The sequence below is a fragment of the Lissotriton vulgaris genome, chromosome 1_1 (assembly GCF_964263255.1).
Source record: "Lissotriton vulgaris chromosome 1_1, aLisVul1.2, whole genome shotgun sequence".
NCBI classification, from domain to species: domain Eukaryota; kingdom Metazoa; phylum Chordata; class Amphibia; order Caudata; family Salamandridae; genus Lissotriton; species Lissotriton vulgaris.
In genome coordinates this window covers 1,253,371,373-1,253,394,271 of record NC_141685.1, presented here as the reverse complement: position 1 = coordinate 1,253,394,271, position 22,899 = coordinate 1,253,371,373, and positions in this window count along the sequence as shown.

Here is a 22,899-nt window from a genome sequence, read left to right as displayed (position 1 = left end):
ACCTACTCACATTTGTACTCAAAGATTCATACACCCACTCACAGACCTACTCAAATACTCATGTGCGTACTCACATACTCCCTGAAAGACGTATACATCTGCTCACATATCAATTAAAAAACTCATACACCCACTTTCTTACCCACTCAGAAACTGTTACACCCTCTCATAGACTTAGAAAGAGACCATTGTGCCTATTCATTTACCCATTCAAAGATGTATACACCATGTGAGAGACTCAGTCAAAGACTCATGCCCCAAATTAAATTCCCACTCATAGATTAATGCACCTAGTTACAGACACACTCAGAGACTATTTCAGCCACTCACAGATCTACTCAAAAACTCATGTGCCCACTCACATACTCACTAAGACTTCTACATCCACTCAAAGAAGTGGTGTGGCTCACTGGTTAGAGGTGGCAGACCCGTAAGCAGAGGACGTCCCGGGACCAGGGTTCGATTCCCAACCCGGCAGGGCCATAGACCATGGTCAGCGGGCTCGATAATTCTCGCCTCGTTGCCTACTCCAGTCACGGACCACACTTGGCAACTCTGGGCATTAGCTTGCCTCATCTTCACAATGGCCCCCCAGACCGCCGGGGATGCTTGGTCGCACCTTAGAGATACCCATTAGGGACCATCCCTCAGGGTGAGCCAGGACGGGTTCCCCAGCGGTCGAAACGTGGAGATACTCCTCCGGGAGTCGATTCCTAGCGCTATTTAAACCCACAATTAAATTAAATTAAATTAAAGACCAATTCAAATACTCCTATACTCACTCAATTACCCACTCAGACACTGTGGCTAACACTCATAGACTTAGTGCCTACTCATATACACACTCAAAGACTTATACACCCAGTGAGAGTCTCCCTCTGAGTTTCATGTGCTCACTTACAAAAGCCATTCAGAGACTCATGCATCCACTTGTCTATCCATACAGAGACTCATGCACTCACTCGTATACCCACTCAGACAGTGATGCACCCACTCACATACTCACTCAGAGACTTATGTACTTATTTGTAGACACACTCAGACTATTACAGACCCACTCAGACACGTATGTACCCAGTAAGAGATCCGCCACACACGCATGTACTCACTGACATACCCATTCAGACACTTATACACCCATTCACATACCCACTCAGACACTCATATACCCATTTAAAAACCCACTAAAACACTGTTGCACCCATTCACAGACTCACCGGTACATTATAGTTAGGAAGCAGAATTAAAAAAACCTAGCAATTCACAGAAAAAAACAAAGGATACAGGTACGTTATAGTTAGAAAGTAGGATAAAATAAACCTTAAAAGTTCGCAGAAAAAAACAAAGGTTACAGGAATGTTATAGATAGGCTCAGATTGTACTTGTACAAACCATTGAAATTCAGCAGGAATAGTTACCTGAGCTAACTATAACTCACACCCCGGCAATGCACTGTTTATGACATCACATATTACATCACTCATTATATGGTTAGTGACATCACTGATGACATCTCAAATCACATCACTGATTATATAATCCACTAAACCTCTCACACACCCACAGGCACCACCATACAACCCTTTTGTACTCCTGCTCCCACTCCCACCGAACCACTCACATAACCATTTACAAACCCATACCAGTACACACACACACCCACTCACTCCTCCATGGAGTGAATGGATCCATAGGCTAACGTTGAGATATTTTAACCCCTCCCATGCTGGTGATGGAACCGTTCCATCACACCCCTCGGGTGGGCTGTGCTGGTGATGGAACAGTTCCGTCACGGCCCGCTCGAAGCGCCTGCGCGGTGCGTTCAATTGAGCGGGCGAGGCTGTGACGGAACCGTTCCGTCACACTCACAGCTCACCCGAGGGGTGTGACAGAGTGATTCTGTCACCAGCGTCGGAGCGCTGCGCAGCCCCCCCGCCCCTTAGCACTGCTTTGGAATAGCCGCCGCAGCGAAAGGGTTAATTAAGTATAAATATTGATAGGAGACACTTACAAATATACTTCAAGGTGTCAACTTAATAGTTAAGATAAATTCAACAACTTGCCACTGTTTGATGTGTAATAACTATTACAAAAAATAGGTTATTAAACTATCTTTTCTGTGAGCACAAATCCAGGAGTCCAGCTGCCCTATTCTTAGAGGCCAGCTTTTCACAGGCTGAGCTAGAGCTTCTTAATGAGGCGTGAAGTGTCATGTCTGAGTAGACAATTAATTTTCAGTGGGTGGAGAACTTTAGCTACTGAAGTCAAAAGGCAGGAAGCGGGTGGGATAGCCAAATTGTTCTTTAAAAGGAGAATGACAGTTTGGAACCAGCGCAGTTTGAGCTCCACATCCGGCACCCCCAGCCACACAGGAGCCTCAGTAATTAGATTAATCATGGGGTTGGAAAGGGTGAGTTAGTAAGACATAAAGATGCGTAAAAGTTGACGGTCGCACTCTTTTGGGGTGTGTGGATGGTAAACTGCACATTTAGTAAAACATAGCCACACATGTGGGTTGGCTTAGCCAGATCTGGCCCAAATGAGTAGATTTTGATGTTAGATTTTGAAAGAATAGTGCTTTCTGGGGAAAGAATATGAACCACTTTAGAGTAATTGGTCATACACCTTGGTGGCACCCTGCACCCAATTGGTCAGGGGTGCCCCTCTGCTTGAGGCCCGGAAACTGTGAATAAATATGGGAGAGCTGCAAAGCTCCTCTCATATGCTTCTTAAAAACACCTGAAGAAGAAGGACTGCCCTGCTGAAATCTGGATCTGCACCCCATAGGACAGCATTCTGAAGGACTGCACTTGCTGCACAATATGGTACTACAGCCCTATGGACTTTGCTTTGCTTCACAAAGGATTCAGGAGTGGAATCCGTGCAAGCTACAGGTTAACAGAGCCCACATGCATCATCTTCAGCATACTGAAGTGCACCCAGTGGATTTTAAGGACTTGGCGAGGTGCATTGTGTGGAATTGTAGTCCAGACATCCCAAGGGCCACCAAGAAGATTCCAGACCCTTGGATTTGTATTTTGGACACTTTGAACCCTCAAGGAGAACAACTGGAAGCAAATCCAAAAGCATGGCAAAGTTTGGGAACATTGTGTCAAAACGTTCCATAAGGTGACCGGCTCGACATCGAGAGTCAAGTCGGTTACCTTCAACTGCGACCCAGCCTGGATCTCAGGTTCATCCAGCTGAAAGCTCCAGACTTCCAGGATTTGGCTGAGGCCTCGCAGAGGAGCAATCGAAGGATGTTGGCCGACGTCGAGAGAAAAATCTTCCGGGAAAGTTTCTAAGTCGGAAAGTAAATTTTTGACCGAGGGCTCCAGCACAGTGTATATGACCTGGGCTCTATCGCGGTAGGCCTCAAACTTTGACTTTGTCCCAGTCAAGTGCGACCAAATGCCCCAAAGAGATGCTATATGTTTTTAAGCACTAGAAAGTGTTTATTCTTTAAAAATTCATATCTCGGGTTCCCTATATTGCATTTGTGTTATTTTAGTGTCTATTTGTTTATAAAATTAGAATCTATCAGCCTGATTCATCAATCTCCCGTTTTGCGAGGCCCTAATAGCGAATCATAGCGAATCGCTATTAAGGACTCGCAAAACGGGATTCATGTAGGATTAGCAAAATTTTTTGCGATTCCTACTGATTCCTTATTTGCGATTAGCAAATTGCTAATCGCAAATAAGGAAAAACTCCCCATTCATTCCTATAGGCCAAAAGGCCCATAGGAATGAATGGGGAGTATTCCTTATTTGCGATTAGCAATTTGCTAATCGCAAATAAGATTGCGATTTGAAGGGTGCCAGGAGTGTCCAAAGGACACCCTGTAGCACCCCTCAAATGACATTTGACACAGGTGTTGCACACACACATGTCCAAAGGACATGTGTGTGTGTAACATGCAACTCAGAAAAATGCATTTAAATGCATTTTTCTGAGTTTTCGCAATTTACCGCGAGGTTTGACCTCGCTGTAAATTGCGGCCAGAAATTGCGAATTTGCAAAATAAATGTGGATGATGAATTACATTTAAGGAATCTCAAATAGAGATTCCTTAAATGTAATTCCTCGCAAAATTGCGATATCTCAATCAGCGATTTTTGCATTTGGGATGATGAATCCCAAATGCAAAAATCGCACTCGCAAAGGGCCAGATTCTCAGAATCTGGCCCTTTGCGAGCCGATTTGGCCTTGATGAATAAGGCTGTATTTCTATAATTTGGAGTCTTGCCTATTTAATGTATTGAAAACTGAAAATGCAGGTAAAGCTTCCCTCACAGAACAAAGTAGGAACATTGCACGTTTTCTTGCTCACAAAGACTTTATAGGGCACGGAGAGCAGTGGTACACCCTTTGTGTCACAAACAGAACAGGTCCAGCAGGGGCAGCACCAATTCTAACTTCCCTCCCACCCAGAACATGTACATCGGAGGGAGAAGCAGTGCAAACATCACTTAACACATATAAAAGAGATGCAGGGAGAGTAGAAATAGTGCGTGCTCCCCTTACTCACAGCACAGGCATACTATAAACAGCAGTAATGCACCTTAAACAAAACACCGACAGGCAGTGGGTGGTAAGCAATAGTTGAAGTTTCCCTTATTCACAGAGCAGGTACAGAATTGCATCAGTAGTTCAATCTACTCCCACATAGAAAATGTAGAGAAAGAAGTGTACATTAGCCTTAGAAACAAAACACTAACACGGCCTAGAATGCATCAGTAATAGGTAACCGCATTTACAGAATAAATAAAACCCTCTGGCTTCAGTCCAGGCTTCCATCACACACAGAGGCGCTGCATAGAAGTAGCAGAGGATCTGCCTTCCTACAAATAGGAACATCAGCAAAACATTCTTCCTTAACGCAGATAGGTTGCTTTTAAATGAGAGAAAATTCAAATGAAGAGTTAATAATAATTAAGTTAACTCTTCATTTTCATTTTCTCCCTTTTCAAAGTGTCACATTTACAAACAGCAAGCATCTTGCTCCCAGTGGCTGGTAGACACATTGGCATATTTGTAACTGAAAAATACAGTTATTTTCTTTTAAATGGAAGACATTTAAAGTGAAGAAAAGGTTTTTTATCAATTATTGTCTTAATGTTTTTCTCTACTTTAAATTAATTGAGAACTTAGGTACATCTGGCATTATTTCTGCATTTTGTATAGTATAATTTTATGATTTTTATTAATCGAATAAAGTGTTTTTGATTTGATTTGATTACTTTAAATTAAGCCAATTAAGTCATAATGTTTCACAAACCATGTTTCTTCACTATAAATTCCTCACATTTAAATAAAGGACTGTATGTCCATGTAAAAAATATTGAACTAATTCTACAGGTCACTGTGAGTAATATGCCTAGTGTTTGCAAAGATAGTTTTACATGGAAGAAAATTAAATGATGAGTTTGATGTAATGCATAAACATAAAGTTTACTCTTCTGTTGAATTTCCTCCCATTTCAAAGTGTTGTATTTACTCACAGCAGGGATTTTGCTCCCAATGGCTAATAGATACACTGTCATATTTCTAACTGAAAAATATAGCCATGTTTTTAAAGTGAAGACATTTAAAGTGCAGAAACATGTTCCATCAAGTGCAGAAAAATTCTCATTATGAACATTGTTGCAGAACATTTTTCTGCACTTTAAATTTCTCCCATTTAAAAAAAATGGTTGTATGTTCATGTTGTATGTGTAACGGTGCCACATATGGTGAAAGGTATGTCCTGTGCCACTAGTAAATATGATACAGGTTCTCAGTCACCCGTACATATATATCCTATTCATTTACACACATGTTCATACATGCCCTCACTAACCACATGGCAGCCCTATCAGAGTAACCCTAGTCACAGTATTTCATTCACATCATAGTATCGGACTTCGTGGACATCAGGTATAAAGTCAATGAAGCTGTGTGAGGGGCTGTCTGGTGACAATGCATGAGGTACTTGGTCTTCAGTAGCTCACAACGATTTGTACTGATCAGAGGTAGCTCTCATTACAGAAAAGGTTGGAGACCCTTGATATAAATCATTACCATTACAATCCTATCAAAGAGTCAGTTAAAAATTGTCACGTCGAGGGTACCCCCGACATGGAACCGATGGAGGTTTACATCTAGTGGTGATGTGTTCATCATGACGCAGACCCTCTTCTATTTTCACAGCCTGCAAATACTGAAGCCTGGACAGAAGACCAAGACACCTGTGGAGTCATTAAGTCTGTTGTGCACCGGCATGTCCCCTTTAAAGGGAGTCAACTTCTGTCAATCTCCCCTCCCCAGAGAACACCGTCATTTCCCACAGTCCAGAAGAGATGCAGCAGGAAGGACGCCAGAGAATTAAATCACCGAGAGGATAGAAGACAGGGAAAAGAACTGCAGAGCAGAGCAGCCCCCTGGAAAAGCGAGAAGATTCCAGATGAAAGGAAGTATTCGAGGAGAAACGAGGAGACGAACGAACCAGAGAATCATCCTGCCACGCTCACAGAAGAGCGTGGCTCGCACAGGTATGTGTCTGTTTCCAGGGGCTATTCAGGAGGAGGGAGGCAAGGGGCACAACAGGGGAAACCACAAACAAACACCTAGAACTACTGCATGCATAACCCTCCCCTTTACATGAAAGACACACAGGGTGGTGGATGACCATCCCCTAGGTGAGCCCTCACTCCCCTTCCCCAGTAAGAAATAGGTAGTGTGCCAGAAACACTTACCTTTGTCCGTTCTGTTTCCCTTAAGGGACGTCAACTGGTTTTCGTTTAATTCCCTTGATGAAGAAAGATGGGCAGACAAACCAGAAGACCAAATAGGCGCATAGAACCCAAAGGAAGACGAGAGAAAAAGGACTAAAAGAAAATTAAATGATAAATAAGTAAAATTGGAAATTTCTTTACCGCCTTCGCCTGGTCATTTGAATCAGCAACAAATATACACTATACTAAAGTATAAAATCATCAGTTCAACATTCTACAACATATCACCAAAAGAGTGGGTAAAAAATTCAATAGCCTTACAAAAAGACTACTGATAAAGTGCATAATGATAATTATTGACGCATAGTGTATATAGTAATTTCACTATACAAAGCTAGTTTCCTTCTGAATATTTGCGACCACAATATGTTGGCACAATGGTTTCAAAAATATTTTTTAAATAAGGTAATAAGGCTTTATTTCCTATATCAAATAATCCAATTGATTCATCATGATGTCTAAAAATTGTCCTAATCAAAAGCAAAGAATATAGAAAGTGTAGATTTCCTATTCCTAACTTAACATCCATGAATCTTGTAGATATATGTACTTTGTAGGAAAATATATGTGAAGTTAGGTTTAGAAAAGCTAGGCTTACTTACTTGTTCATATTATTTTTTCTGATATTTTGTACTTAATATTCCATCCACTGCTATTTAGGGTTTCGATACTCAGGGTGCCCTCCTAAACATTATGAAGCAAAAACAGCTGCTGTATTGCAGCATTATTTAGAAAACCAACTTAGAGCAGTGGTGAATTCTTCTCAATTTCCATACCCCACATCTACTCTTTTCACACCACTAAGCCCACTCATATAAATTGGAACACTTCATGCACCTTAATATTCTTAATTCCAAACCTTTCCATCCTTACATGTAACGGTAATACATTCTATTCAGAGGCAGAGTTTATCCATCCAGGTCAGTGAAATACATGAGCACTTGTTGAAAATGAAAAGCTATTCTCTGGGGACCAAGTTAGAAAAAATGTCTGCTGATAATGATGACCTTTGGTGTGGGAAAATGTTAATTTACCCACAATAAAAAGTTGTAATTCAGGATTAAAGTATCTGTATCTTCAGATAGTTCCAAAACAGATCGTTTTAGGTAAATTAGCTTATTTAGCAAAAAACAAAAACAAGTGCTTGAGGGCAAAATCTGTGTACCTTAAATGGTCAGTTTGAGTTTTGAAATAAAATTGTATTTTCTTAAAATATTGTGGGCCTGATTCACAAAAGTAAACACATTATTTTCCATAAGTTTATGATTCTTTGCTATTCACAAGGGTATTTTATTAATCGCCTCTTTACGACTGCGCACATAGAAATATAGGAATGTCCTATCTTTCTACGTGTGGCGAATCCGCAAGTCATAAAGATAATACTAGTAAAATACCTTTGTGAATAGCAAACAATTTTAAATTTACATAAAAGTGTAAGTTTATCTTTTTGAATCAGGCCCTTCATGTTTATATTTGATAATGCGTCTTGAGTTGGGGGGCTTATTTATCATGTTATTTCTTTAGTGCTACTTGGAAGCCTTTTGTCATTTATATTGATGTCGCTTTTATTTGATAATGTTTTTCAGTGGAGTTTGAAACCGGAGCATGTAATATTACTGTAACTTAGTAAATATGCGTGTTGTCACAACTTCTATAGTTTGAAATATGAGCTTAAGCTCTAGTTTCTAGACCAGACAGATCCATCTTAGTAGAGAGAAAGCTCTGCTGTTTATTGCTAGAGTTTATTATTTCAGGGTAAAACTGCATCTTCAAATAGTGCCCTTTCCAAGTAGACAGTGTAGTCTCAGTTAAAAGATATCTGACAGAAGGTCTACTTGGAGAGGGCAGGATTTAAATGTGAAAAAACTGCAAGTTAGGAGTGATAAGAGATGTTCATGACAATTGGTAGGATTATTACTTTAAATGGTAAATACAGAAGTGCAGGTGCTCACTATTTATAGTACCTGTTTGCTCTTGAGAAGGGCTGGTACACTCCCATCAAACAGAGACCCCAGCATTTTGAGATTTAGCTATTCGCAAAATAAATGCAAAATCAGCTTAGAAGCACGATGACTGTGATATTTATCTTATCCGCTGCAAAACTCTGTATGGTGATAATAGGGTATACACCTGTTACAACGCATTTGTTACAACGCACTACTGTTACAACGCGACTTTTACAACGCATACCATTACAACGCATTGCGCTGGGGGGCGCTCTAGGATAGGGAATAAGTATAATTTACTATCCAACACCTTCCCTAGGGTCCACGGGGACTGGAGTTAGAATAGTAAATTATACTTACCACTATCCAGCACCTCAAAGCGCTATGCGTTGTAATGGTATGCTTTGTAATGGTCGCGTTGTAACAGTAGGTAGTTGTAATAGTATGCGTTGTAACATGGTACATCCGATAATAGCTGCCTGCTTCCTCCTGTCACATTTGGAACTGCAAAAGTGATCCTGTCTGTGGGCCCTGCAGGACATCACGCTCACAGTTTGCATTCTCCAGTGCATGGATCCATAGCTGCGCATGCCTCACAGAACGAAGGGGAAAGTTATTAAAAGAAAGAAAGATGAGAAAATAAAAGTAGCACTTTACTGGGAAACTCTGCAGAGTGGCCCTAATGTGTTTGAGTGTGAATACAATCAATCTGGCCACATTATCTTGTTTTCATTTCAGCAATGTGTTTTTTTCTCCTTTGGATCAATTTCACAGGGGAACAAATGATGGAAACTGTTTAAATGTAAATGAGAAGTATGAGGGTACAGCTAATTATGATCAAACATTCTGTTTTCATCATTATGGTCACCATTTTCTGCACTGCCCTACACCACCACAAGGTAGCTCAAAAGCATTTGCATAGAAGTTTCAAAACTTTTCTGATCACAATCCAGCTGACCCAGAGTCTTATTATAAACTCACACTCTCAAGAACAAAAAAACTATGCTCACTGACACCAAGATGACCTATTCCACATCTTTCATTTGCCAGCTGTCTGTACACGGGCTTAACTTTTGTAATCAATTTGGAACTAACAATTGACAGGTTTAGGGAACAAGGCTTTCTTTAGAGCATGCCTAATCCCACAACAAATGATTTTCCTGGACAAGATTGTGCAGCAAGCCTCGTTTTCTTGGCCAAGATAAAATGTTTAAATTCACCAAGAATTCCCACATATGCATGATTTGTGAACTGGCAATTCACAAATTACACAGAGGAAACATTAGACCACATGCTTCGAATGGCTTACATCGTTCTTCAGGTACCAATCAAAAGGTATGGTTAGTGTGGCCGTTAGGCACTAACAAATGTCAGGCTGGCTTTCTGGGTGTTACCTATGGGTTTAGGATCAGTCGTACTGACACACGATACGCGCAGACAAAGCATTTTGGGGTGGTAGCAGCTTACAGTGTTGGGAAGAAATGCCTTGACTGTCTAAAAACCTCAACATTGTCTCAGGTGAAACACCACTTGCTGCTTCTTTCTGAAGACATGGGATTACAGGACCTTTTATTAGGGCCCCAAAGACCACATTAAAAGCGCTTTCTGTGTGCAATGAAGTGTACCCTTTAGTTTTATGTCACTTTGCTGTTTAGGATGCTTTTAGTTGTTATGTTTTCTGTTCAATGAGCTGCCAATCTAAAGCGCCGGGACACTCCATTGGAATAGCCGTGCGCTATATGAATAAATTGTAACATAACATAACATAACAAGATTTCACAGCAGGAAGATGCTGAGAGTCTGCGCGAAATTGACAGGGAAAATTTAGAAAGGCCTCTGGCAATAGTAGATAATGTTATGACTACTTTATCTACCAAGCTTTACTCTCTAAGTAACATAGTATCAGTCGCAAATTGACATCATACAGAGTGACATTTCTTCCTTACAACATGGGCCGTTGTAGCTTAGGGCTATAATGTTACTGAGTTGGACTCTGCAGACACTTTGGACTGGTTGCATTCTATGGAAACACCTAAATACCTCTAGCTTGTTTCTGCCATATAACCTCACAAAACAACAAATAATCATGGTCAAGATGCATGCAACATATAACATGTTGCACATTGAAACGTTAGAGAAATTTGCATTCGCTGTTGCTGAAAGACCTTTTGCGGAATGGATAATCTACAGGTTTCTTTCTCTGTTAATTTTGACATTTCACTCCCAATACTGCTTACAACACCATCAAGTGGGCAGATATGAGTTACTAGAATAGGGGTATTGTCACAAGTCATGGAACTTACCTTTCAAAAACAGATGTCGGAAATGGGAGACTGTCGTTTTTCCTAGTGGGACTGACTGCGAGGATCCCCTGGGTCATTTCTTAGTATGCAGGGAAGTTTCTCTTCATGGCGCATGTTATGCATTTAAGGCAACCTTGTCATGCTATCTGAAAGCTTCTCCGGCTGCTGTGATCTGTCTGTCTTTCAAATTACTCTTGGATCGCATTTATTTGATGGTCAATGAGCAAGGTTGCTGTAGAATGACCCTGGGCTTTGCCTATCTGGTAACGGTCTCTGCGGTCGTGACCTGTTGTACACAAGTAATGTTTCCACCTTCCACACAGTTAGGGATGCAACACTTTGGCCTTCAATAATGCTTATAAACGTGCACTTTGACTCTTTGAGCAGGCTGAGAGCCTTATTGTGTCAGAAAGATGTGGCCTTAACCTCTACAAGGGAGACGTTTTATATTCAAGTTGCAAGGTTCTCTTCTGAGATACAGTCACTACTTCGCAATAATTTCCCACACCATTTTAGGGAGCTTGTGCACCACATTTTAAACATGTCTAATACAGTTGGAGTAGTGCACTTTTTAAGTCAATTGGCTCCGGGTCGGTTAGTATGTTCTAGATGGTCGTCGGAGTTATTCCATCATTTGTACACTCTGTGCTTTGAAGCATTTTTGGAGGCTTACCACTTATCAAGTTCCTAGTTGTTAAGACTGTGCTTTTATTTTTTCTGCACCGCAATAGATGTCCCATCACAAGGCCAAATGGAGACTGCACTACCACACATGCTTCTGTGTCGTGAATGCAAAATACAGTGCTTTGTCACACTCTATCTTCAGGAACTGGATGGCCATTGGTTCTTGTCCTTTTGGCCTGTCTGGCTACACTGCATGCAGTGTGTTTTCTGCTGTCTGCAGTACACTTTCAGTGTGCACTGAACATAAGCTTGGGATTGCAACTGGTTTATTCTCCCGACATTGACCTACCGGTGGGTCCGTTAATGGCTCACTTTTACCATTTTCCTTTGTGCATACCATTGCACCTAAATGCATACTATGAGCCCTCCTGTGGTGCTTCGGCTCCTGGGGATATGGATTCTGGCTCGTCTTCTGCAGAATCAGCACCGGCTGTTCTTCCTATGTCAGACACTGAGGGAGTGGAACTGGAACATACACGTTCTATGGACTTGATGCATTGGGTGCCTCTGGGAACATCATCTGTGGTTGCTGAGAACAGTATTGTTTTGTCTACTCCTCTGAACACATAAACAATCTGACAGTTTCAAGGTCTGAGGTTACACTATCCATTTGTTACCCTCTCAGGTTAGGGGTACAGATGGTGCAGTGTGAACTAGCAGGCCTACTACTAACATATCCAGATGGTGTGCAGGGAATCAGTCTCACACAGTTCTAAAGTTTATTTTGTCCGACAAAAGCACAGCTTTAATTGAGAAAGTAGAAGGCGTATGACTGCAGGGAATATAACCTAAATGCTACTAGTAGGCTTGCAGCACTGATTGTGCCACCCAACCAAGTAGCCTTTCAAGTCTGTCATTCCAGGGCCTGTGTGTGCAGTTTACTGCCACTTTGACTTGCCCATTAAAACTACTTGCCAAGCCTTAAACTCCGCTTTTATTACACATAAGTAACCCCTAAGGTAGGCCCTATGTAGCCTGTAGGGCAGTGTACTATGTAAGCAAAAGGTAGGACATGCACTTTTATATTTTGCATGCCCTGGTAGTGGCAAACACCCAAATTTGTTTTTCATTACTGTGAGGCGTACTCTTCTATTAGGTTAGCATTGGGAATTCCTTAATATGCTTTTAAGCTGTAATTCCTGTTCAAAAAGGAGAAGTTCCCTCATGTTTTATATCTTTGCAATGCAGCCCCCTGGCATATACTGGAGGCTCCTGGTGGGCTAGTTGGCCCCCAGGGACCCCCAGTATGCAAGGGGAATTAGTTCCCCCTCAGCAAACATGCCAGGGGGCTGCGTTGCAGAGAGGTGTAAAAAGGGGCATAGCCTCATTACACCTCTCTGCAATGCAGCCCCCTGGTGCATACTAGACGTTCCAGGTGGGCTAGCTGACCCCCAAGGACTCCTAGTATGCAAGGGGAATTAGTTCCCCCTCTGCAAACGCGCCCGGGGGCTGCGGTGCAGAGAGGTGTCAAAACATTTTTTTTTCAATTTATATTAAAAATATGTAATGTAATTTAAAAAAATATATATCTAAAAATAAATAATTTATAATAAAGTAGTAAATCACTATAAAAAATATAACAATTATTACATTTAAAAATGATCATTTACAAAACCATTGAAATTCACTGAAAAAACCATAGGTTACAGCCACGTTATAGTTAGGAATTACCATTTAAAAAACCTTTGAAATTCACTGAAAAAACCATAGGTTTCAGCCACATTATAGTTAGGAATTAGCATTCAAAAAACCTTGCAAATTCACTGAAAAAACCATAGGTTTCACACACGTTATAGTTAGGAATCAGCATTTTAAAACCTTTGAAATTCACTAAAAAAACATAGGTTTCACACCAGTTATAGTTAGCTGGTCATTTTACTCATACAAAACCTTTGAAATTCCCCCGTTATAGTTAGTTCAGCTCACTATAACTTGCGCACCCTCAATGCACTGCTGATGGCGTCACATATTACATCACTCATGACATGGTCAGTGACATCACTCATGACATCACTGATGACATAGAAAAACCAAAGGGGGTGATGGACGGAGCATTGACAAAACAAACACTCACCCCCAGTCAACTGATCTGGGTTTAATCCATCACCGTTCTTTAGCTCACTCCGCCACCCCAGTTCAGACATGGCCATATGCAAATCAGTCTGACCCTATGCCTCATGGGAACAGTCCAGCCCGAACTGCCAAGCCATGTCTTCCCTGGACCGGAGTCAAGCTTCCCAGGACCAGTTCCTGGCATTCCAGCCGTCTTCAGCCAGGCTTGCTTGAATCCAGTGGAAAAGTGAGCAAGGGACTCACGTCTGAGCATGCCCTGCCAACTTAGGGCGAACAAAGACTTCCAAATCACTCGTCAGGACCGTCCTGAGGATAGAGGAGGAGGCTTAGCAATTATCTATAAAGATCAGTTCCTCTGCCGAGTTATCCCGGAAACTATCCCTGATTGCGAGAGCTTAGCCTTCAGTCTCGAACTCTCCCCTAACAACTGCTTCTCAGGAACTCTAATTTACCGCCCCCCGGTCCCCCTAAGCAATTCCACAACCATCTTGCTTCAATTGTGGCTGAACGAGTTAGCACCTCTTCTAACTTCACCCTGCTAGGTGATCTTAACTTTAACTTTGACTCCCTAGCAGATCACACGGCAACCACACTTACAGACGACTTAGCAGCTCTGCAACTAATCCAATTTGTCAGTTCTCCAACCCAGGTTAAGGGTAATTTGCTGGACCCAGTATTCAGCAACTGTGTAGATCTGGCAACTAGTCTACCAATCCCTTCCCGTGGACTGACCATCTATTGGTCTCCTTTACCTGGACCACATCTAGGCCCTTAACCATCAGACCCACAATAAGAATAGTCAGACCCTGGTCTCGCCTTCCAGTCGAAAAATGGACCACCAAACTGGCTAGCAGCCTTCCTTTCTACAATGAGGACCCCTGCCTAGCGAACCAGACATACGAAGAATGGATCACTCAATCACTGGATTACTCTCTCCCAAAAGAAAAACCTCATTGAAACGCTCCCATAAATCCGCTCCCTGGTACTCAGAGGCCCTTAGGGCAAAGAAACGCCAGTGTAGGAAAGCTGAAAGGAAATGGCGTCTGGATTTCTCACCAGGGAAAAAACTCAATACCGAAATTTAATCAAAGAGTATAAAGAAGAAATCAAAGTCACCCAAGCTGCACACTTCTCTAATAAAATTATTTTAGCCAAATCAAAACCCAGAGAAATTTTCCAGAAAGTCAAAAATCTTACAAAGCTGCCACCTAGCCTGCTTGAGACCAAATCCACAGAACACTGTAACACGATGGCATACTTCTTCCACCAAAAAGTCAATAAAATCTATGAATCCTTCACCCCCTGGCTACTCCCCTCCCAGTACAGACCAACACAACTCTGGCACACCCTTCATCTCAGCCTCTTCCCACACTGAACCACTTTCCCCCTCTCAACCTGGCTTCCCTGGAATCTGTTGCTCGGAAAGTTAAATCTGGTTCCCCTGACGACCCAGCCCCGCCAGACATTGTTATGTCAGCATCCCAGGTCATTTTTCCCATCATAATGGACCTCCTGAATTCTTCTATCACCTTCGGCACGGTCCGCCTGAATGGAAACGGGCCATGGTCCGAGCCCTGCTAAAAAAAAACAGCTTGGCCCTTCAGACCTTAGCAACTACCGGCCAATCTCCCTACTCCCTTGGCTGAGTAAAGTCTTAGAGAGATACATCAACGGCCAACTGGTCGCTTACCTAGAAAACAACCAACTGTTATACCCCACCCAGACAGGCTTCAGACCCAAGCATGGTACTGAAACCGCCCTTCTCATGGTCACCGAGGAATCCAGAAACATCCTGGACCAAGGAGGATCAGTAGCAGTGATCTTCCTCAACCCTAGTGCGGCCTTTGACACGGTCAGCCATGACATCTTGAAGAATCGTCTGACTAGTATTGGTATTAAACACAAGGCATGGCTATGGTCCGAGTCCTTCTTGAAGGACCGATCCTTTCGGGTATTCGACGGCGAGTCAATGTTCACAAGCAGACCATTAAGATGCGGGGTCCCACAAGGTTCCTCTTTAAGCCCTGCGCTCTTTAACATTTATATGAGGCCACTGGCTGAGGTTGTCAGTCCGTTTGGAGTTAAGATCATTTCCTACGCTGACGACACCCAGCTAGTGGTCTCATTGGCGCAGGAAGCCAATATGCCAATGGGAGGAGGGCTCAGAAAATGTCTAGAGGAGGTAAAGAGCTGGATGTCCTCCTCATCACTTAAACTAAACAGGGGCAAGACAGAGCTGATGCTTCTGGGCCCCGCCGATCCTAGTTCTTTCAATGCCCTATGGCCACCCTGTCTGGGCACCCCCCGGCACCTAAGGATAACATCAAGAGCCTTGGGGTGTGGCTGGACAGATCCCTTTCATTTGGCATTCAAGCTACCAAACTCTCGGCTACCTGCTTTGGCCTTCTTAGGATGCTAAAGAAAGTTCTTCATCTTCTACCCATGGAAGCTAAGCAGGTAGCCACCCAGGGTCTGATCCAGTCCCGCCTGGACTTTAACAACGCCCTCTACCTTGCTGCCCCAGATTATACACTGCGGAGACTTCAAACAGTGCAGAATTGTGAAGCTCGCACACTACTTCAGCTCCCTCGTCGACAATCAGTTAGAGCTGGCTTGATCAGCCTACACTGGTTGCCAGTACGCCAAAGAATCCACTTCAAAGCCATGTGTATCGCCCACCAGGCTTTCTGGGACACAGGTCCTCTGATCACCCGCAACCTAGTCTCCCATTACCAACCAAGCAGAAACCTCCACTCAAACCAGGCCTTTATGGCCACAGCAGCCAGAATAAAAAAGGCCAGATCAGGTGGTAGGACCTTCACCCATAATGCTTCCAGGACGTGGAATGCCCTACCCCTTCATCTGAGAGCCAACCCCAATCTCTCCTCATTCTGGAAACAGCTCAAAACATTCCTCTTCAACTCCCCACAGTAATTCTCAGCTAGCCCTCCTGCTTCCGCCAATCACTTCTGCTGGTTCCTAGCGCATGGACGCCCCCGGGCAGCAATCGCGCTCTACAAATCCACATACAAATACAAATACAAATACAAAAACCAAAGGGGGTGATGGACGGAGCGTTGACAATACAAACACTCACCCCCAGTCACCTGATCTGGGTTTAATCCATCACTGTTCTTTAGCTCACTCCGCCACGCCAGTTCAGACATATCCTTATGCAAATCAGTCTGACCCTGTGCCTCATGGGAACAGTCTAGCCCGAACTGCCAAGCCATGTCTTCCCTGGACCGGAATCAAGCTTCCCAGGACCGGTTTCTGGCATTCCAGCCGTCTTCAGCCGAGCTTGCTTGAAACCAGTGGTAAAGTGAGCAAGGGACTCACGTCTGAGCATACCCTGCCAACTTAGGGCGAACAAAGAAAAACTAAAGGGGGTGATGGACGGAGCGTTGACAATACAAACACTCACCCCCAGTCAACTGATCTGGGTTTAATCCATCACCGTTCTTTAGCTCACTCCGCCACCCCAGTTCAGACATCGCCATATGCAAATCAGTCTGACCCTGTGACTCTTGGGAACAGTCCAGCCCGAACTGCCAAGCCATGTCTTCCCTTTTTTTTTTAATCTCTGATGACATATTAAATGACATAACTGATGACATCATCCTTGTGAAAGAGTGGCAGTCGCCAGTAGGTAGTTATAGTTAGGATTATTTTCATTGCAAAATCTCAACATTCTATTGTGAATAACTTTGGCGCCGGTTGAGGAATCTGCCTGAAAATGTCCTCAAATTTGCCTCGCGGCGCCCCGGTCCTTCCCTGAAAGTTTGGGGCGGATTTGTCAAGCGGGGGCCGAGATAAAAGGGGGGTCCCAAAACGTGTTTTCCCCATGTTAATTTCCATAGGGCGGTCGACCTCACTTTGAGCCCGAACGGCTGAATGGATTTCCACCAAACTTGGCAAAATTGTAGGGACTGGTAGCCCGATGTGCCTTTGCTATGTCTCAAGATATGTGCTCCAATGAATTTTGAGTAATTTAGGTTCAAAGAAATATATATATATCTATGGCCGCGCCCCGGTACGCGCACCAGGGCGCCAAACAGCGCGCTACGCGAGTTCGCGCGCGGAAACCTGATTGGCTCTCGGGTGTCAGTAAACATTCCAAACAGTCCGGAGCGGCCGCCATCTTGTGTCTCGGTAGGATCGAGACACAAGAGGTGGCAAAAACAAAGGGGGAAATGACCATAAGGGGGCAGAGTAGACCCCTCCTGACCCCCTAGGTTTGATGTAGGAGCTATAAAAGGGCCCAGCGGGGCAAAAATATATATATTTTTTTTGATTTGCGCGGGGGGAGCGTTCCATGGGAAAAAAGAATGATAGAGTTTTTAAAAAATGTAGCCTTTTTTATAATTGGAGGTAGTTCTAAAAAGAACTGTTTTTCTTCTTCTTTTTGTTGTTTTATATTTTTTTATGATTTTTGAACATTTTGTACTTTTTTTGGCTTTTATGAACTATTTTATATTTTTTTGTTATTTTTATGGGGAGAAACAAAAAACAGGGAATTGAAAATGGCTCAACTGGAGCAAAAAAGAAATCAGGAAAGAATTAGGGTTTTTTTGGGCAATTGTGGTTGTCACCAGCAATGAGGATGAGCTTTATGCTCTGTTCACCATAGGAGATGGTTTTACCACAAAAAATACATGTAATTCTGAATTCCCCAAACCGTGGTTGTATGCAAGGGATCGTCTCCCTTGTCTCTGGTCCCGATGGAGTGGGTTGCTTTCTTTTGGAGGCGGTGGTTGTAGATTGGGGAGCGTTACTGGCCAGTTCTCTCACCTCTGTGGCGGAATAGTTGTTCGGATGCTTGTGCTGCATGTGCCTAATCATAGTATTATTACCGAAAGAATATTTTTTGTTAGGGTTCCCCCTTGAAAGTTTCATGCCACAGATTAGGCAAGTCACCTTGGGTGCATTGACTTTTTTCTTGCCCGCTGGGATTGAAAAAAACTCCCATACAATGTGCTGCCTTGGCTTGTATGGGGTATTGTCTTCTGGCAGCCACCTTCTCCCTTCCTCCTCCTCCTCCTCCTCCTCCTCTTCTTGACCACCAATGTAATGTTGTGGTGGTCCTCTTGGTGGTGGTGGTGGTGCAGATGCTCCAGCTGCTGCTGCTACTGTAGCCATTTTAAAGTACAACATTTTTCTCAAAGATGTTCAAACAGGTCTTCCTCAGTCAAAGGACAAAGTCAGAATACGGAAAAAAGGTGGGGCCTTTCATCATTTGGAAAAAAAACGGTCCTGAACCAATGAAAAGTGTTATTTTCAGGTCACATGACCCGGGCTTTCATCATTTAGAAACCAAAACTGTTCTGCACCAATGAAAAGTGATATTTTTAGGTCACATGACCAGACGCGCTTACGCGACGCGCCCCCTAAGCGCGTCAGATGATTACGTTGCGCGATCATATTCGCTCGAGTATTTCTGGGTGCGCTTACGCCGTGCGTATCACGCGGACGCGGCTACGCGATACGTCATGATGTTTTCGTTCGCGGCAATAGCACTAACTGGACACTCACCGGTGCGTGACCCGGGGCGATCCGAAAAAATGCACTTTCCAGTGCGCACACTGGAATTTTTTTTTTTTTAAGTATTATATAAATATACAATATAGGATTCATTATAAAAAATATTACATTTCATAGGTTTGAGGCCTTATATATAGTTAGGAATTAGCATTTAAAAAACCTATGAAATTCAATAAAAAAGCATAGGTTTCACACCAGTTATAGTTAGGAATAAGCATTTAAAATACCTATTAAATTCACTGAAAAAACCATAGGTTTCACACCAGTTATAGTTAGCAGGAAGTTTTACTCGCATAAAACCATTGAAATTCCCATGTTATAGTTAGTTGGACTCACTATAACTTGCGCGTGCAATGCACTGCTGATGACGTCACATATTACATCACTCATGACATGGTCAGTGACATCAATCATGACATCACTGATGACACCATCCTTGTAGCTGCAGCTGGTGGACCCCCACCACCACCACAACCTCCTAGGAAGGATGGACCAACTCCCCAGTTTATTCCCAACCCTGAAGAAGAGGAGGAAGAAGAAGAACAAGATGTACATCAAATAAAAATTTTCCCTGAAGAGGCCCGGAAATCACACCGCAAGGCCAATTTTATTTGGCAGTTTTTATCATTTCCTGCAGGCCAAAAAAAGGTGAATGCACGTTATGTTACATGCCTGATATGTAAAGAACCTCTGTCTCGAGGCACGGATAAAAAGTATAGCTTTGGAAACTATACAATGCATCGCCACATGCAAAGGTGGCATCCTATAAATTATAGTATGGGGGAGGTGCGTAACCTAAGTGAAAATCCACCAACTCTTGTGGCCACCACCTCATCCCATGAAAGTCTTTTGGGACCAGAGGCGAGGGAGATGGTCCCCGCTATTCAAACTAATTTTCAACATATCAAGCTGGTGTGCATTTATTGTGGGGGTTTGCTTTGTTACGGCGAAATGAGCTTTCCATTAATGAACAGAGCATTTGAAAATCACAAGTGCTCAAAACGCCCCAGAAAGTGATTTTTTTTGTTGCTCCTGTTGAGCCGTTTCTAATGCCTGTTTTTCGTTCTTTCCCCTGAAAAAAACTCCCAAAAATATAAAACCGTTCAAAAAATACAAAAAAAGTATAAAAAGTGTTCAGAAAAATAATTAAAAAAATAAAAAACAACAAAAAAAATAAAAAAAAGTTATTTTAAGAACTACCTTCCCTTTATGAAAAATTGCTAGAATTCTAGAAGTCAATCATTCTTGTTTCCTTATAGTACGCTCCCCGGACCGCGTTCCGGTGCGCGTACCGGGCGCACCCCACGAAAGAAAACGATTAAAGCCTCCACATCAAACCTAGGGGGTCAGGGAGGATCTACTATGCCCCCTTATGGTCATTTTCCCCTTCGTTTTGGCCTGCTCTTGTCTCTCGATCCTACCGAGAGACAAGATGGCGGCCGCTCAGGACTGTTTAGAATGTTGACAGACACCGGAGAGCCAATCAGCTTCGCTTCGCAAAGCTCCGTTACGCAAAAAATTCGCGAACCGGAGCGCTACCCGGGACGCTGTCACAGATATATCTGTTTTTTAAAACGTTAATTTCTCAAAATCCACTGGAGCACATATATTGAGACCCAGCAAAGGCGCATCGGGCTAACAATCCCTACAATTTTGCCAAGTTTCGTGCAAATCCATTCAGCCGTTCGAGCTAAAAGTGAGGCCAAACGCCCTATGGAAAACTCAATGTTAAAAACGCTTTTTGGGACCCCCCTTTTTTCTCGACCCCCTTGACGAAACCCCCCCAAATTTTAAGGGGGTGCTCAGAAACAAAATGTGCCATTTTCCGGAAAATTTCAGCCACAAACGCCGAAGTTATCAGACATAGAATTTTCAAAAGTTCCATAGAGAAAAAATCCTAACTATATATACCTACTAGCGACCGCCAGTAGGTAATATATATATATATATATATACATATACCAAGAACATAAAATCTATTTAAAAACAAATTCTATTATGAATTAAAACATTAAACTATTTAAAAACCTTTAAACTTAAATTTCCCACTCCAGTGAGAGAAATTGTTGGATAGCGGAGGGGCAAAATTTACTATTCCCACTCAAATGGGTGCAACAGCTGGGAACGTGTTGGATAGCGGAGGGGTTAAAATTACTATTCCCACTCCAGTGGGTACAACAGTAGGGAAAGTGTTGGAAAATTGAGGGATAACATTCAAGAGTCTCACAGGAGTATCTGGGGGAGTGGAGGCTAGTAAGTACAAACAAATGTTAATCAACACACTGATATGTACTGTTTTGAACAAATCCAGCAGGATGAAGTACTCCCCCACCCACAATCAGTTCGAAGCCATTGCAGTGTCCACCAAACAAATTAACAGGTAGGTAGCCATCTTGGCTGGGATGGTGTTTAGGGGTGGGAGGCCTGCACAACTACTCCCGGCATGCTCCCTGGCCCACACCCCAGCAGGATAGAGCACTCTGCTACCCACAAGCATTAGGAAGCCATTGCAGTGTCCACCAAATGAGCTAACAGGTAGGTAGCCAACTTCCCAGGGAGGGGTGTGGGTGTGTGTGAGGCCTGCACTACAACTCCCAACAGTCCCCCTTGTCCCACCCCTGAGCAGGATGGAACACTCCCCACCCACCCCGAAGCATGTGTCAGCAATTACATTGTTTGCCCTCATCTAACAGGTAGTTAGCCATCTTCCCAGGTTGTGTTGTTTAGGGGTGTGAGGCCTGCAATACTACTCCCACCATGTACCCTTGTATCTTAGATGAGCAAGATGGATCACTCCCTCCCACCCACAAGCAGTTTGAAGCCATTGCAGTGTTTACCTTCACCTAACAGGTCGGTAGGCCGTACGTGCACCCAAACATTTGTCACTAATCAAAGCATGCCATATGGCAACACCAGTTCTATCATTGCACAAATATGCACACCGACCCTGCATGACACGCACAGTGTGCACACAGGTAAGCAAAGGGAACTGTCACAGGTCACAAAGAGTGGCACACCAATGTACATGCACAAGGAAGACTGAGTACAACCATGCACAGCACACACTGATGAGTGAATTGCCATGTGGCCCAATTAGCAAGGACAATTAAGATATTTAGGAAGCATGTGTGGGCTCATAAATCTAAATCTGTACATGATAAGAAAAAGTCATGCAGTACAATCAGACCCCCCAGGATATCGCGATTTCGCGATTTGCCATGAAATCGGCACTTTTGTAAAAAGGCAGCGATTTTTACAAAAGTGCCTGCGGCACTTTTGTAGGAATCGGGGCATTTTAACAAAAGCCGCTATATCCTGGGGGGTCTGCAAGCAGAAAACGATCTAAATCACAACCGCTTGCTCGGACGTCTCCATATTTGTTGTGCAGCCAGCCAGTGCCCAAAGGATGAGTGAAACGTCATGATTCGGTAGACAGAAAAGAAGGACTAGAACAGAAACAAAAGTTACAACAGACCACCAGCATCAATACAGTAAAGCAGTTGGCCATTTCGGAACAGGGCGAGTTGTTAGTTACTACAAACATTGCCACCATTTTGCAATGGGTCCGGATGACCC